We start from the raw sequence: 19,428 nt of genomic DNA on the forward strand, positions 1-19,428 counted from the left end.
TGAAATGGTAGCTAATGTGTTAGAAGTAGCCTAGTTGGAGAGCTCACTGTATGCCGTCTCTGGTGTCCATTTTTACTGTCACAGCTCAGGGGAACATTTCATTTATATGCATCTGTATGTTTCACTCATTGAACAAATAAATTTTAATTCTATACGGTTTTGTTCGGCTTGACATAGCGTCCATTATCTGGGTCGGAGGTAGGCACTATGCAGCGAGGGGCGGAGCTTCAGCTCCTTCAGGCGACACGCCCCCCCAGTCTCAAGCAGAGAAGACTGATGATTTTTTCACGATTTCAAAGCCTAATTTAACATACTTGTCGGTGTTAATTTTTCATTAGAATTTGGATGGGTAGTTAATAACACATTATTCTGTGGTGTGGCGAACTTAAAACTCGTTTCCAGGTCCACTTTACAGGATCTTTAATGCAGGAGACTCAGAGACCTTAGCGCGTCACTAGCATCTCGTCATATCACGCAGTCGGAGCACAGCTAGATAATCAGCTGTCAGCGCTCTTGAGTACCCAGCATGCAGTGCGGCATGTCAAAAAACGCAAAGACTTGTGGGAAATAGTTCGGTTACAACGGCCATGCGAGGGATTTCAGTTGTTGTCTTCGTTCAGTTAGATGTTTGTAATGTTATTGTTTGTTAGTTAATATAATCTTGTTGGTCACCCTGAGTGTGCATGTCGTGTAGTTTAATGGGAAGAGAGAGTCGGCCTTTATAGTCTACACTCGCTAGGAGCTGGACATGGGCTGTACCCTAGCCAGTTGCCCTATGAGGCTATTCTTGAGATCTACTCAAGAAGAAAGTGAATATCCGTGGTTATCAAGTCATCTTTGAGAAAGTTTGAAAACACTGTTGCGGTTGATATGTATTGATTGTGGGAGGTAATTATTGGACTATATCTAAACCTCATGCGGCTGCTGCAGCATTTATGCTTTGGCATGACCTGCGCCGCTGGGAGGGAGGGAAACAGCATGGGGATAGTGTGCGGGTAGATGTGTCTTTATATAGGGTGAAATTGAATGAGAAATGCAATACAAAATGTCTGAAAGGGGTGTATTTATGTAAGTGTCCACATTGCCTCAATATCTTTGTGTCAATAAATCAAATATAATTTTGACTGATGGTTTTTCAAACCTTATTGGCTTCAAGGTGACATCATTCTGATGTACCATACGCTATTCTATGCAATTTTACCTTGAAATGTCAACCGTTTCTTAACCTTTGTCCCAAAGCTGACCAAAGCTCATACTCTGCCCTTTCTACTCATACAATCTCAACAGTTGGTGTGTAGCAGAGAGGATAGAGAGACTGACTTGTGACCTTATGCACATGAGTTCAAATCCCCATTCAGCCTATTGTTGTTGGCCAAACATGAAGTAGTTTTGCTCTCTTGTTGTCCAACTCTCCATCTTCAACAGTGTACATGTTTATAATATTTTGCCATTTTGCGGAGGAACCCGCATCGCTGCTTGCAGCTATATTTGGTTTTGTGTTTACAGTTTTGAGAAAATGGTTGACTGTTTCAAAAAGTGTGTTTTAGCAATCGAGAAAAACTGTAAAGTATAAATAAGAAATACTGGCATTGGCTATAAATTAAATATCAAGATGGCTATACCTAGAATATGCAGGTCTGCTCTTATTTTGACTCTCATACATGCTTTGTAAATGCATGTCCCCCCTTGGGGAAGATGGGGCCATCTTCATAAAATTATTTAAAATATGGCTATACCTAGAATATGCAGGTCTGCTCTTATTTTGACTCTCATACATGCTTAGTAAATGCATGTCCCCCCTTGGGGAAGATGGGGCCATCTTCATAAAATTATTTAAAATATACAGAAATATGTATTGAATGTAAAATTTCAGTAACAAAACTGACCAATCAACCGATTCAAGCACACCCTCACAACCCTCTCTAGTTAGGGGCCAAGCAGCGAAGCTGATAGGGCACCTATTGTTTTTGTTAGTTTTATTATTGGGTGTACTTGTCTTCAGCGAGCACAACCATTGTTCTCTCACATATATATTTAGGGTTCCTCCGGTAGGAGGAAACCTATTGTTTTTGTTAGTATTCTTATTATTAGGGTTCCTCCGGTAGGAGGACACCTATTGTTTTTGTTAGTATTCCTATTATTAGGGTTAACAGCCACCATTTCAGGGCTACAGGCTGGACAGACCAATGGCTCCTTTCCAAGAAGTTGGTTCTCTTCATAGTTGCAGTACACAAATTGCAGAAAACTTCTCTGAAATGCATCTGCATTCACTTTGCCAGTCTAAAGGAAAGAATATAATACAGCTTTCAAAGACGATAAACTACATGATCGCCTTTGTATGTTTTGTGGATGCAACTTTTCAAATCCAAGAAGGATTCAAATGACCATTTTGTGTGGTATGGTCTTCAGTATATTATCTGAAATATGTACTACCTACTATAGCCACTTGTGGATCTTGAACTGCTTTTTACTTACTCTTCCAAATTGCTTTGTTCTCTGGTCCGACATTGCTGTAAAGGCTTGTCTGGACATTCCTGGAGCTGCTGTCTTCATAGCCTCAAATGAATGGAAGAGATCTTGGTGGAACAGTCTCTGTGCTTGCATGGTAGCAGGCCAGTAACCACTCTTTACAAAGTCACTGACTTCTGGAGCCCATTCTGGTTGCAATGTTTGCATGTTAGCACCGGAACATGAAGATCATAACGGCCTGAGAGCACATGAAAGGCAAATCAATAACATGAAACCAAAGTAATGTGTTATATAAAAAAATTCAGTTTAACACTATCCTACTATTTATGCAAACCAGTATGATGGATCTACCAACAGAGACTGCTGCATCAGCGGTGTCACAGGAGCATATCCTTTGAGGTAAAGCTGTTGGCTGAAAACAATCTGCAAAGGCAAAGAACCACGAGGTATACAATTAAGAATGTTTGGGTTATGAGTAATGACTTAAATAACACATTTCAATTTCGGATAAGAATGATCTGTTAGGAAAATTGTCAATCAATTGAAAAAGAAACGCCAACCTTGTTCACAAATGATGTATTTTCCATCATGGAGTGTCACAGACTCTGTTGGCAGGATGTATTTGAAAAATCCATCCATGATGGTTTGCCTGTTGTGTAGAGTGTGGTGTTTATGTACCAAGTCATCACACTCAGCACAAAACCACTCTGAGGGCATACATTCCCCACAACGGATGACAGCTTCTTTCACATGACAGTGATTGCATGTCATCTGGACGATGTTCTCAGCAGAAAGTAAATTGTCACGGTTCTGTGGCCTCGCCTGTTGTCAACATTGTTGGACCTCTTTCTGCCTTTGACTCCAACTGGACAATGGTGGCTGCTGAACAAAATCTTGCAATTCAATGTTGTCTGAGTCCTGTAGAAGGTCCTCAAGCTGCTGCATATTAAACTCTTCAAAAGGGAGGAGAAAAAAGAATAATATCATAACTCATTGCCACAACACACTGTTGAAATACAGCATTTGGAACAAAAGATGAATCACCATGGTCTAGGTGTTGGCCATGGTGTAATGGCTGTGAAGAAGAAACATGTCCTGCTTCATCTGGTCTTTGTGATTTTTACGAAATCACCCGACTTATTTTGGTGACGTTTCGTAAAAATCCGAAAGCCGCTCATCAAAATCTATGGGAGACTTAATGCGTCAAAATACAACGCCATATTTCAGAATTTTCTACGGGTAAAGTCGAACATATTAATGTGGAAGTCAATGTGCAACCCTAGGCGTCCAAAAATTACGAAAAAGGCGTCCCCCGGCGTCAGTATAGTGACGCCAAAGGGCTCTGCCCAAGCGTCAATATTTGACGAGTTGGGATGAGACATGATTTAATAAAAATGTTTACGTTTGAATTTTGGCAGGGTAGGCAGTGCCTACCTTGCCTACCCAGACTGCACGTCACTGCTAAAGAATATATTGTGCTTATTAAAGTTATGCATTGTGCTTATTAAAGTTATGAACTTAGAAGTGTGCTCAGGCTTAAACATTGGGTCTCACACTGGGTGTGGGAAGCAGGCTGTTCTTTGTGTCTCTATCTCTTCATTTTCAGAAACAACCTTGAAACCGGGTGGAGACGGCACCCGAGCAGGTGGGACGCGTGGGAAAGAACAACTCCCTGATGCACGAGAGAACAAGCTCAACCCTTTTTTAATACTTGTGTTTCAATTGCACTGTATAAATATATGCTGGGGAGGGAAAGATAGCCAGTTGGACTTCGTGAACCAGCCCAAACTCTGTTGCGGGTAGGGAAACCTAGACAACCCCAGAGCTCTGTACTTGTTGATTTCCAACTGCTGCATTAAAGCTGATATTATCGGACCTCTGCGACTCCAGACCACTCTTTCTAGAACACAGATTTGTGTCATTGGATACCATCATTACATATTGGAATAGACACATAGATATAAGAATCCTTCAAATGGTGACCCCGACGCTGAAAAGAGGGAGTCCAGAGGGTTCCGGCCCGACCGACAGATCGGGAGAGAGACCCATACACCGGTACAAGGAGGCAGACGTAATCGTCAGAGGCGCCTCAACATAAAAAAAAAGGTAAGCAGACACCTGTTAATTCAAAGTACTGCTATTCGGAACTGAGAACCAAATTTAGACGATTACTATGTTTCATCGTACCTAGTCAAACCAACAGTGGTGGGAAATCAACCGTTTTTGTGTTTTGTCCTTGTCCAAGGGGAGGTTAGAGTCCTTTCCAGGGGTTAGAGTCCCTAAACTCGTTGTCCTTGTCCAAGGGGAGGTTGGAGTCCTTTCCAGGGGTTAGAGTCCCTAAACTCGTTGTCCTTGTCCAAGGGGAGGTTAGAGTCCTTTCCAGGGGTTAGAGTCCCTAAACTCGTTGTCCTTGTCCAAGGGGAGGTTAGAGTCCTTTCCAGGGGTTAGAGTCCCTAAACTCGTTGTCCTTGTCCAAGGGGAGGTTAGAGTCCTTTCCAGGGGTTAGAGTCCCTAAACTCGTTGTCCTTGTCCAAGGGGAGGTTAGAGTCCTTTCCAGGGGTTAGAGTCCCTAAACTCGTTGTCTTTTTCACCGTCTATTTGTGTGGAGTCGGGTTGAGCTGAACGGTATTTTAAACAGATCTGTCGTTCTTTAAAAAATTAAATAAAAAATAAAAAGATCCACTAGGTGTCCTCCAAGGACTATAATTGCCTTCGGTGCAAAGTCTAACAAGTTTTTAAATTGTGAAATCACTCACTTTTATCTCGTGCTTTTTTCTTTGACCAAGAAGTTACAGAAATCCCGAGGAGAGTTGGAGAAAGGTGGGGGCTAAAAGAGTCCTGTTACTTGAGATCTTACAAAGGTGATCCCAGAGGGTATAGTTCTGCATATTTATGTGAGTATTAATGCTGATAGATGTGTTCGTTTAGATGAATCCCAAGTTTGGTGGTTAACAAATGCGTGATCAACATTTGTTATAATTCCTAGCCAAACATGGAGGTTTTTTTTTTTTTTAAGCCTTTCCGACCAGAACTTGGATTTATAGGCGGAAAATCTGTGATGTGTGAGGGTATTCAGTAAAAATGGAGAAATTGAACCCCTGGTTTATAAATTGGTTCTACTACAATTGGAAGAGTTATACTAGAGCAAACCAGCTGTGTTGGTCAAAGAATGGTTTGAGGAAATGTATGTGAAAAATTATGAGGAAGCAATTGGAAAGGTATATGGGATAACATTTTAAGTCAAAATAGTAAAATCTAGGGTTTTTAAGAGTTTTGATAAAGGTATTAGATGTAATTTGGTTAAAAATGAGAAAGAGAAAATAACTAAATGTACTTTTATTTGGAGTTTAATTGTAATTTGGTTTTAAGTTTTATTTGAGAGTTTTATCAAAGCCTGGCATACTGTTTGGGATAAACAGTTTGGCTGTGATAATGTTGTATTGATAAATGGTATTAGTGCATGAAGAGGATTATTATAACATTCAGTTCTGAAATAATTTGGGAAGACTCATCAAGTCTGATAAATTGTGGTTATGATGGTTTGAGCTAATTGGCTCGTTTTGAACTGCAGCAAAACGAGTTATGAAGTTCTACCTATCTGACCTTTATAGAAAATATATTTGGGAAAAATGTTTGGTTAATAGCTACATTAAGAACATTATTTGGTCTATATTTCATTTAAGACGCATACAGATTCTGGTTTGGCATAATGAAAATTGCTTTTATCATATCTTTGATAAAAAGAGCTGTGATTTGGTAAAATAGAGAATCTAAAACAATATTGGTCTCAAACTTAACTGTTTTAACAGACAGAAAAGGTTTTTTGGAGTGAAAGAAATTAGACTACCAGTTGATTTTCTAAAGAAGGGAACAAAGAAATTGTCATTTCTAGGCATGACTAATAGTGGGGGCTCGTCCTGCTAAATTCTGTTCCAGGTGAAGCAGTAAACCAAAGAGTGGAGGAGTCAAACGAGGAGATTGGGTATTGATTAAAGTTATCAATGAAAGGAGGGATCTTATGAGAACTTTAAAATATCCTGTCTAATTTCTGGTTTTTCTATTTGTTTCGAATTTAGTTTATTTTATTGCAATTCTAAAAGCTTGGCTAAAGTTGTATGTATGTGGTGAAGGGGGCCTGTGAGCATGTCCAGGTCTGCCGTGGATACATGGATGTCGAATGTCCACTCTGGAGTGACGGTGGGTTTTCCCCTATAACATCATTAGGGTTTTCCCACTGTGTCCAGTGTGTCCACACCACTTGGCTATAACGCTGCATAGTCTCATCATTATTGTGTGTCAACATTGTGTAATCGGTAATGGGATATTTTTTGAATTTGGGTTTGTTGTCACACCCTATAAGGGTGTGAAAGGAGGGATTTATTTGAACTTTAAAAATATCCACTTTAAATCCTGAAATGGGTTCTTGATTTCAATATCTGTGTTTAATCATTGGTGTTCGACTGTTCGCATCTCATTTGACTCAGTTACTGCTTGATCATGGGAGATAAGGTGATGCTGGGACTGTAACTCTTTTCTGCTTCAGGACGAGTCAGACCGGCGGGTCTGACTACCTAACCCCTGTTCTAAGGCCCCATTCCCCTGGAGACCCTGCCCCATCTGCCCCTATGCCCCATCAGACCTAGGAGTGGTCTGGCCCCCCCCTTCCCCTTGAAGACCCTGTCCCACCTGCCCCAATACATCATCAGATGTTCGGGGAAGCCTGTTGTACATTTATGGACAGGACCATTCAAGGTCATCGAGAGAACCTTGCACGCCCTAAGGGTGCTGGGGAAAGGAAGTACGTGGTACCACTGGAGCATGTGTTGTGCTGCTCCAGAATCCAGCCGTACGTTGCAGGAGTTGGTGGAGAAGGGCCAGTGAACCTTTTGCTATTGCTACGAAGAGAGTCCAGAAAAGAGGGTTACGACTAGGTCAAGAGTGATACTGCTTGACCACACTAGAATTGTACTGGACTAAGTAGGTTTCCGCTATTTTACTTAAGAGTGTGCTATATCAATATCAACATGATTGTTGCTGTATCCCATGTATCAGGTCCCTGTGTAACAGGATCATTGTCTCGGCTGAGGAGAACCCGACGAAGGGGTTCCAAATGGCATTGCTGGGGCTGGCTGACCAGGACGAGGAGGCGGTGGTTGGTCCGGGCTATGTTGATTGATCTCTGGTGTTTTCAGAGATCAAAAGAGGGATTAAAGAATATATTGTGCTTATTAAAGTTATGCATTGTGCTTATTAAAGTTATGAACTTAGAAGTGTGCTCAGGCTTAAACATTGGGTCTCACACTGGGTGTGGGAAGCAGGCTATTGTTTGTGTCTCTATCTCTTCATTTTCAGAAACAACCTTGAAACCGGGTGGAGACGGCACCCGAGCAGGTGGGACGCGTAGGCAAGAACAACTCCCTGATGCACGAGAGAACAAGCTCAACCCTTTTTTGATACTTGTGTTTCAATTGCACTGTATAAATATATGCTGGGGAGGGACAGATAGCCAGTTGGACTTCGTGAACCAGCCCAAACTCTGTTGCGGGTAGGGAAACTTAGACAACCCCAGAGCTCTGTACTTGTTGATTTCCAACTGCTGCATTAAAGCTGATATTATCGGACCTCTGCGACTCCAGACCACTCTTTCTAGAACACAGATTTGTGTCATTGGATACCATCATTACATATTGGAATAGACACATAGATATAAGAATCCTTCACTGCCCACAACTGCTGAACAACGCCGACACACAGTGCTTGTCTTATCCACCACTCTCTCGCCTGTACTACTATAACTGAATGGGAAATGATATGGAAAAATTCTAGCGGCACTGTGTAGATTTGAATAGTCAAGAGATGGCGGTTACAATAAATTTATTTTGCTTATACAGATCATGATTTAACAAAGTACTTTGTGATCAGTCATAACGAAGGAGGTGCTAGCCACAGGTCGTTCGCCAGAGTGATACAGAACAACCCCAAAACCCTGCCTTATATAAACTTTAGATCAAATGGTTATTCTGAACTCTGTGATTGGTCAGCACTGCTCAGTGACAGTGACTTCATATCAAGTTCCCACGGTTCTTTATTGTGGCCTCTCTCCCCAAACCAGTAGATAGTAAAACCACAGGGGTTCACCAGTCAAATGTCAAGTCTACAGGAAGGGTCAGAGCAGCAGATCACAATAACAATACAGTTGAATCCACATTTGTCTCCAGACCAACTGTCTCTTCCTCCCCAGGTGACAAGAACCCTCTCAGGTCACCCAGACTTCCTGTCTCTTAGTTATAAAACTGCAAATGGCATCTCTACCAAATGTAGTTGACTCTTAATCAACTTTAGACTTCCGTTAAAACACATTCCTCATATATGAAACACACACATTATAACTGTATTCCAAAATTTCCATGACAATTCAATTTTTTTTTTTTTTACAATTCCATAAACCCAAACAGTTAATTAAGAAAAATAATTCAAACATTAACATAAGAAATGCTAGTCTCAAGACAAAACCCATTGTACCCCGTACACCACAAAGTCCAGGTTGTCGGAACGGTTTTACCAGGCGTTTCAGGTCCTTCACCACGATCCAGTCCTCTGGTATCAAATCATGCAGCGGTCCAGTCATAGGAATAGCCTCCTTCACCTGCCTGTGAATCTCACACAAAATAGACTCCAAAAAGGTTGCACAGTGATAAACAAGCACATTCTCACAAAAGCTTGATCACTGAGCCCCTGAGAAGTCTAAAACTTCTTCCCATCAACAATCATTAAACAGTATCACTTCTCCAAAAATTGAACTCTACAAAATCCATCTATCAATACCCAAATAGTTTCTCTAACCTTAACTGTGAAGCTTATCGTGTTTAAATTCCTTTTCTCATAATACTTGTCCCACATATGAAGTATTAACAAAATGACTATGCATCCATTACAAATCCGCTTGTATGCTAAAATAATGCATTCTTCTTGATATCACACAAACTGTAGAGGCATGATCTTTCCATGTGTTAACTTAGCAAAATCTCAAGATAAATGTTTTATGCAGACCATACAACCTCCATTTTTTTATTCTCATATCCTTCCTTTTTCCAAAACGCATTTTCTTGTGGAATCAAGTTCGAATCTCCATTCCACCATTCCTTTCTCCATCTGTCCGCTGTATTCTGTAATTCTTATCAAATATACTCAAACAAAACAAAATTCTCACTCTGGGTTAAATACAGTCCAATATTTTCAACTCAGCAATATCATATCAAACCCTCACAATCCTATCAAAAATCCAAACTACTGAAGCTAAATTCATAAAACCATAAAACCCCCATAGTCACTCTCTGTTTGGATCAGTCAGTCATCAGTCAGTCATAAATTCCTAAACGTCATCTCTTCCTCTCTAAGAAGCCTGCGCTTCCCTTAAAGAATCTATAACAAATGTTGTATCAAGGTCACACAACAATTTTCCTCAAAAGAGTCCTGCAAGCCCAAATTTGTCAAGTTAGGCTCATCCGGACATAGCAACATCATCTCATCACTTCCTGTAAACATATCAACATCAAAAACATATTCTAGTTAGTTCATCAATGCATTCAGACAATCTAGAAACTGCTCCAGCTAGTATCAGCACTAGCATTTTCCCTGTGGAATAATCATAATTGTTAGAGTGAATTCCACATTTGCATACAGCAAGTTGTTCTATAAGTGAAAATAAGAAACTTCCTGTTTCCATACCTTTCCCAAAATCATATGTAACACCAATGATGTATTTAACTATCAGTAAATATGTTAACTCTTTTCCCTTTTATGAATTAACAAGCTTACACTGAAGCAACCAACCTTTGAACCAATTTGTATAAAATAAAACTATTTTAGAAAACAGCCAAATTACGAATAACCTCAACTTTTAGTCTCTTATTATCTTTTCTTCAAAAAAAACCTTTAGGAACAGTTCAAATGAATACCTTTAAATTTCAGATCCCCTTTGAATTTTTCCCTGTATTTAAATTCACCAAATCAACTCTCTCTTTTTCCAAGACATGTAGAAAACTAGCATCACTACCCTAAACCAGAATTTAATCTGTATGATTCCAAAATAAAACATAGACCATAAAATGTTCTTAATGTAACCATTAACCAAACTTATACCCCATCTATATTTCTATATAGGTTAGATAGGTAGAACTTCATAACTTGCTTTGGCTGCAGTCCAGAACAAGCTACTTCGTTCCAACCATCACACCACAATTTATCAGACTTAATGAGTCTTCCCAAATTATTTCAAAACCAAATTATCATAACCCTCTTTATGAACCAATAGCATAATAAAACAACATCATCACAGCCTAACTGTTTATACCAAAACAGTGTACCATGCCCTTAAGACAAAAGAAAATATAAACTCTCCCTTTTTCTTTTAAACCTTTAAATTCACAATTTAACATAAACCCGTAAAACAAAACCTTATTCTTTAACACCTCAAAAGTTTTATCAAAGCATGTAATATATACACCTTTGAATATTCCTATATTTACCAGCAATCTCAATTACTCTTTGTTAGTGAATCAACTCAAATAAACAATCGCGCATTTCAAAACTCGAATCAAACAAACAGCGCCCTCTGGAACAAAGCAAAAAACTCTCAACCTTTTTTCTCTTTTAAACAACACAGATGGTTGGCGTTTACCATTTATTCACTTAATTTTGCTAAAGTATAACTTTGCCAATCCAATTAGAACTAATTTATGAACCAGGGTCTAATTTCTGCATTTTTATGGAGACCATCACACACCACAGATTTTCCGCTCGTAAATACAAGTTCTGGTCTGAAAGGCTCCTACCTCCCTGTTTGGCTAGGATTTAGAACAAATGTTAAATCATACATTCGTAAACCACCAAACTTCGAATTCATCTAAACGGACACATCTTTCACCATTAATACTCACATAAGTATGCAGAATTACACCCTCTGGGATCACCTTTGTAAAACTCATTGTAAGGGGACTTTTTTTTTTTTTTTTGTAGCCCCCACCTTTCCTCGGAATTTCTGAAACCTCATTTAAAATGTCCTCAAACAAACAAAAACCTTGTTAGCAAATGTCTCAAAATACTCATCACCCAACATATTTCAAAAATAACCAAATTAATATGTAAATTCGCTTCAAATTTATCTATTTCTCTAAATTTTCGTCTTGGTCAATTTCTCAATTTCCATTTGCGCATGCGTCATGCGGTTACTCATCCTGGATCTCAAATATCAAGCTGCAATTCCTTTACTAGCCTGTACCCGCCTGTCGGTGTGCTAGTTTGTTAGCCAATGTCGTTGCCATAGTTGCAAATTCAACTTCCTGGACTCTCCTTTGTCTCAGGACAGAGCAAAATGCACTTCCTCCACGTTTTCACCATTAGCCATTAACCAACAAAGTCACAGCCTAGATTTTCTTTACAATTACAACCTTTACAATTCTATCAACCATTAGTACTATTTTATTTTCAACATAAAAATTTGGCTCCGAAATCAACATATGCACCTAATATCACTCGTCAGAGAATGACAGTTTACCCATGTATTAGCATTCTGGTTGAACAAAGCTTCAACTTCAAGTCCATTTAAATAGGTAAATATGAATACCACCAAACCCAACACATTTCAACAAATCATCTCAGACCCAATAAACACACATATGTAGTACCTTTGCCCTTGACAACAATCGCAATTCAGTCTCTCTAACTAGTTCCCCTTGTATACACTTAAGTCCCTCGGACTGGCTCAATCTTTCTAATCACTTCTTCATAACCCTTTACATATTTCTTTAAACAACAGTAACATCTGTGAACTTCCACAAAATTAAAAATAAAACCATCGAACATTTCCAGACATAAACAAAAATATTCCTTAAACAACATAACATTTCCGTTTGAAAACATACCTTTCTATAAAAGTTTCAATAACCCCGGGATTGTAATTCTTAAAATGAATACCGCTTTTATTGCCAAAACTGGCCTTTTACCAATTATCCTACCCAAACACTAAATTTCCAGCGCATTATTCAACAACGAATCAAGCTCATAATATAGAAAATCGGTCTGTACCTAATTTCCAAATCAAGAGTATGGCAACTCACAATATTTTCTTAAGTTTGACAAAGAAACAGAAACACGCATCTGTTTTCCCAACCAATATACTTCACAATTCAACGTCAAATTCTCAATAAAATGAGTGAAGTTTTTTTTTTTTTTTTTTGCACTCACGTGTGGGCACTGCACGCAGAATGAGCTTCACTGAAAGAATCAACTTCCGCTAGGCTCAAGCGCATGCGCCTCTTTTCAAGTGGCGAATTCAGTCAAAGAATTAACATTAGCATTTTCAAAACAGAATGTCTCCGTCTTCAAAAACAAATGCCTTCTGGCGGTAATCAGACCGATGTAAAGTCTAACATCAAACATATAACGGTTAACACAGAGTTGTAAAACAATCGTCTCTCCTCTACCAACAGTGTCATAACCGATAAACATTGTACGCCACCATTTCGGAACTCAACTTCCGGTCACGAACCCCTCTGATTTTGCGAGTTCGCTCACAATTTCCAAAAAAGAACTTTCAACAGTGATGACACATCTCCGGACATTCACGTATATTTTGCTCAAATTCCCACAATTAAAGCACGCATTTTGGATTGACCTAGCAATTCGTGTTGGCCTACATGTTTTTTTCAACAGCATGTCAACACGCTCTGCATCAGCTTTGACCATAGCCCACAACACGCTTATTCCAAACACAACAGGGACTCAAACCCTTTGTTCCGGAGAGGACTTTAACCTTTCCTTCTTGGAAACACAATGGCAATTGCAAGTCAAGGCACAAGCTTCAATCTTTGCGCGAATCCAAAGCAAATTTATAAAGATGGCAGATGTCAGAAGATATCTGACCTATCTCCTCTCCAATCAGGCTAAAATCTATTCTTTTCTCCACTTCAAAAAAAATCGTGTATCTATTTCTCTCCACGAACCCATTTCGCAATACAATAAGGTCCTTAAAACAAAACGACTCCACACTCGAAAATCCACATTTATCAATCCATATTTGCATTTGCAATAAACTATCGTTACCATACTTTTGTTTCATGTAATCGATGTTTGGACAGGTCAATTCTGTCTCCAGACCATTCATTTTCAGAATTACAATCCATAAACGATAACCAACAACGGAAAATAAAGACACAATTACCCCTTTTCTTTTCTAAAAACAATTAAATTCCGACTTCACAACTTTCAATGAAAATAACTGCACAATCATAAATTACAAATATTCAAACCGAAAAATAATTAAAGTTTTGAAAAATAATTAAAATTTAGATTTTTGTAATTTGTATATAGGTTGAATAATAGACACCATTAGTTACTCATACTTCTTTTAACCTCAAAAAACATAACTTGCAATTAAAACAAAAAATGAACACGCGCGCGTTACTAACTTTGAAATTTCATAATTCAGGCCTTTCTTCACTTTTTTTTTTTTCTTTGTTCTCCACCTTCAGGGACTCAAACCCTTTGTAAACACTCTCACTCACACAGCTGACTAGTATACTTTTCTCTCGGGACTTAGAATCACGTTTTGGCCGTAAATAAATAAGAACTGTTATGACCACCAAAGCCAATACAATTTCTCAAACTATCACTAACCCAACATATTCTAATCCTAGGGTCTCAAAAGACACATAACACGATATAACATGTGAATTTATCACCCTTTTGTGCGCTCGTCAGCACACTTTCCCTGCATGCTTTTTTACGACTTTCACGTAAAGGATAAGTTCTCCGGCCTTACCCGATTAATTTGTACGACTTGCACGTACAGGACGAAACATCTTCTCCGATCACCGCCCTATTAATTTCGTACGACTTGCACGTACAGGACAAAGCTCTTCTCCAGTCTCCGCCCTATTACTAACTAAACCGAATTATTGACCATAGTCTAAACAACACACATTTAGACAATTCAATATCACACAGTAACCAAAAGAATATCTCACCGGTTCTTTTGAAGACCCCGCGTCAGCCACAAAACGTCCAACGGGCGCCCCCCCTGGCCCTGCTGTCTCACGCATGGCGGAAGGAAAGGCGGCTTTTTGCCGGAAGATCAATTCGCCGAGGGGAGCCGCCTGCTGAACGCCGTAGACCAATCGAGGATCCCCCTACTGGCCACCAAGTGATATGGAAAAATTCTAGCGGCACTGTGTAGATTTGAATAGTCAAGAGATGGCGGTTACAATAAATTTATTTTGCTTATACAGATCATGATTTAACAAAGTACTTTGTGATCAGTCATAACGAAGGAGGTGCTAGCCACAGGTCGTTCGCCAGAGTGATACAGAACAACCCCAAAACCCTGCCTTATATAAACTTTAGATCAAATGGTTATTCTGAACTCTGTGATTGGTCAGCACTGCTCAGTGACAGTGACTTCATATCAAGTTCCCACGGTTCTTTATTGTGGCCTCTCTCCCCAAACCAGTAGATAGTAAAACCACAGGGGTTCACCAGTCAAATGGTCAACTGTCCTTTGTGTGGGCCACTTCAAACAAGTCTACAGGAAGGGTCAGAGCAGCAGATCACAATAACAATACAGTTGAATCCACATTTGTCTCCAGACCAACTGTCTCTTCCTCCCCAGGTGACAAGAACCCTCTCAGGTCACCCAGACTTCCCGTCTCTTAGTTATAAAACTGCAAATGGCATCTCTACCAAATGTAGTTGACTCTTAATCAACTTTAGACTTCCGTTAAAACACATTCCTCATATATGAAACACACACATTATAACTGTATTCCAAAATTTCCATGACAGAAACCAAAGTTTTCCCAAACTTGCAATCTTAAAAAGGCCGGCGGGTCCTCTATCTGAGTGGTGGCGACCCACCACCACCACTCGCCATACTCGTCCTTAGTGCTGCTAGCTCTGACTCACGGCGGCGCCAATCATACCTTCAGAGCTACAGATTATGTCCCGAAAGAACACGAGTATCTAACAATTGTTCCGCATTACATTAATTAATTTGCACGCAAGTTTTATTTATTTTTATACCGTGTATTCTCCGTGTAATTTCATGCACCGAACCGTACGGTTCGGTACGAATACATGTACTGTTCCACCCCTAGTGTATACTCACACAAAAAATGCCACAGCCATCAAAACAAGAACACTCATGAATCAAGAACCAACATTTTAAAGTGAGGCTTAATCGGAAAAAAACTTTTGTGTAGGCTTACATGTGTGGCCTACAAACACAAGCTAAACTTGGCATGTGACTGACTGCCTAGTATGCTCTGACCTGGTGCCTGTAGCCTCAGGTAGAGAGCTGCTCTGAGGTTTTGGGGTGGTGCAAGGACTGGGATCTATTTCCACCTGATCCTGTTTGCTCAGCTTTTTGAAGAAGTCTGCTATGTCACCCCTTATTTTACAGTTTTTCACAATTGTTAACACACAAAAAGCAAAAAGTTGTTGCACGCACTTCTCAAGTAAAGTCTCAAAGCATCAACCTACAACACACAAATGTTCAAATCTCTAAACACTCAGGTCTGGTGAGCAATTTGCGATCAGGACTGCAGCATAAAAAGGGCCTTGAGCCTCTGTTTTGTTTGGTGAACAATGGAGAACTTAGAACATATCAACAACCAGAGAAGGAGAGGGGTAAGAGTGAGAGGAGGAAGAGGAGGACAAGGAAGAGGACAAGGAAGAGGACAAGGAAGAGGAGGAGGAAGAGGATGACAAGAAGAAGGAGGAGGAGGAGGAGGAGGAGGAGGAGGAGGAAGAGGAGAAGAAGGAGGAGGAGGAGAAAGAAGAAAGAGAACGGTGATCTCTAATGAGATTCGGGCCACCATGGTTGACCATGTGCTCAACCATGGTTTGAGCATGAGGGAGGCTGGCCAGAGGGTCCAACCAAATCTCAGCCGCTTCACAGTTGCTGCCATCATTAGAACCTTTAGAATGGAGAACAGGTATGAATTATATTTGCCTTGTGTACTGAAATACTGCATATCAATAGAATACAGTGTGCTCACTGTATTTGTATTTTGCAGGACTGAAAGAGAACCACACCATGGAGGAAGAACATGCACTTTCACAGCCGAACAGGAGGCTGACATTGTGAAAATGGTTCGTGAAAACAACACTATCACACTCCGACAGATACAAACCAGGATCCTGGCTGACCATGCCACATTCAGAAACATGGGGGAATGGAATGCCCCAGGAATGCCATGCGGATGAAACAAGTGTACAGGGTCCTATTCGACTGAAACACAGACCACATCAAGGAGTTACGACAAGAGTTTGTGCTTGTAAGTCCCATACATTCAGCACTGACACATGCATGTATTGTACCTGTAATCCAATATTGTTCCTTTTCTACAGTGTCTCACTGTAGCCCACTGTGTTGACCCATCTGTGTCCATACTATAACTTGCATTATCATGCTGTCTGTTCCAGCGGATCCAGGAGCATGACACAGCTAATGAGCTATATGAATACATATTCATTGATGAGGTTGGATTCAACCTGGTGAAGAGGAGGCGCCGGGGCAGAAATATCATTGGCCAGCGCGCCATTGTTGAGGTCCCTGGCCAGCGTGATGGGAACATCACTTTGTGTGCTGCAATGGGTTGAGCAGGCCTGTTGACAGTACTGTACTGTTCAGAAATAAAACTTGCATATGCTGCATATGTGTGCTGTTTTATGTTTGAAAAAATTAGGCCTACACTGAGACATTTTACAAAAGTTGATATGGCTCATTCCCCAGAGTCATTCGTATGGTGTGTTCCATTTCTAGAATTGTGTTTTCAATTTTGCACTACTGTGTGCTGTGAATGCTTGGTAGTGTGCATCAAATGCTTATTGTGTTATGAATGGTATGTGTGTGTCATTTGAAAATATGGCTGTGTGTACCAAATGAGAACACAAGTTGCATTTTGTGAACAGGTAAGAGATTTGATGGCAAAGAGTCAACTTGCAAAGGGAGTGTCTGGTTTAGCATTTTGTGTGTGAGGTTTTCAGTTTTGTGTGTGCAGTTTTGAGAAAGCTGTTATTGTTTTGAGAAACGTGTGTTATTAACAATTGTGAAAAACTGTAATGTTTGAAGTGAACCCTAAGCAAAAATAACATGTAGGACTACACATCCAATTACCCACATTTGAGTCCAATCTCAATCTTAAACATATCCCCGTTATTATCTTTAATCTATGGAAGCAAATTGTTACCAAAATTCAAATTAAAATGCATTTCCAGAAATGCATTTGCATTTTAAGAATGTGGCTGCATTATTTGACTCATAAATTAAATTAGTAATCAATCATCCTATTTGCATTTTAATTTTCTTCTTCAAGAGTGCTCAATATTTCACTTAATTAAAATGAAAAAGAAATAGACATGAGATTTAATTTTCAAAACATGCCCAAGCAAATAGATACCAAAATTCAATTTGAAATGTAAAATTTGAAAATTAAAATGCATTTCCAGAAATGCATTTTCATTTTAAGAACGTGGCTGCAAAATCGTGACCACAATTCAAATTCATTTCCAGAAATGCATTTTCATTTTCAAGAACGTGGCTGCAAAATCGTGACCACAATTCAAATTCAAATGCATTTCCAGAAATGCATTTTCATTTTAAGAACGTGGCTGCAAAATCGTGACCACAATTCAAATTCAAATGCATTTCCAGAAATGCATTTTCATTTTAAGAACGTGGCTGCAAAATCGTGACCACAATTCAAATTCAAATGCATTTGCAGAAATGCGAAATGAACGAAAAAGCATTCTGAGCGGCGCAGCAGAGTGACGTCAGTAGCCGCTCTTCTTCAGCTCCCTGCTGACCGAGCTATCCATCTTGTTCGGTAGGGGGCGGTGTGCACATCTGCATTGCATTACATTGCAAATGTGCCGGGAAATTGATTGAATTGCCGGGTCTTTAGAGCAGCGTTCCCCAACCGGTGCCCACCGGTCCGTGGGTCATTTCGTACCGGGCCGCACAAAAAAGAATTAATAACATTATTTCCTTTTAATTGATTATCAGAGTCTGAAAGACGTTTTATTCTGAAAAATGACCTGATTCTCTCCTTCTCCGCGGGCCTTTTCCCCTGAGCAAAAAAGCTCTGCAAAGACGTGTGTTTACTCATTTTTTAGCAAGTTTGTGGGCTTTATTGAACGGTATCATGCGCGTCTCTTCCTCTTGACACATGACAAGTGATAGTTACCACTCAATGAAGCCTGTTTGAGACAACAACTCTATCTGTGTTTTGGATGAAGGCTATCCTGAGATCGCCACTAAAGCACTGAAAACCCTGCTTCCATTTCTAACATCAAGCGGGATTTTCTGCCGTGACAGCAATCAAACAAAATTTTGGAATAGGCCTGAACTGGATATAAGGAACGCACTTCGGGTGTCACTGTCGTAGCTTATAGTCACACACAACAGTGGGACTGACACATCGAAAGCTAGCTAGTAACAATATAATGATGGAAAACCAGGCTAAGAAACTTAAAGATGGGTCAATTGAAAAAACGGTTGTTTATTTTACATAAAACTCAAAAAACTATTTTTCGCTCAAATCAGCTAAACTATTTTTCTCGCGCGCTCCACGCGCTCGCATTAGGTGTGGAAGTCACTAACTAGTATCACATCAAACCCAGAATGTACATGCATTAGCAGCGCAGCTGTCCAGGGCCTATCTTTCCTCCCAGTCCGTTCTGCCGGTCCGTTAGTGATGGGTCGTTCGCGAACGATCCGGCTCTAAGAGCCGGCTCTTGAAGGTGAACGTCGGGAGCTGGCTCGCATATCTGAAGAGCCGACTCTATTTTTAATAGATTATTACAGCCTATAAAAACTAAATGATTATGAAATAATGAATTTTAATTGTATTTAAAATAATTGACTAATTCAAAGAACAACAAAAAAATACTTGTAGGCTT

The sequence above is a fragment of the Osmerus eperlanus genome, chromosome 1 (genome assembly GCF_963692335.1).
Source record: "Osmerus eperlanus chromosome 1, fOsmEpe2.1, whole genome shotgun sequence".
NCBI lineage: Eukaryota > Metazoa > Chordata > Actinopteri > Osmeriformes > Osmeridae > Osmerus > Osmerus eperlanus.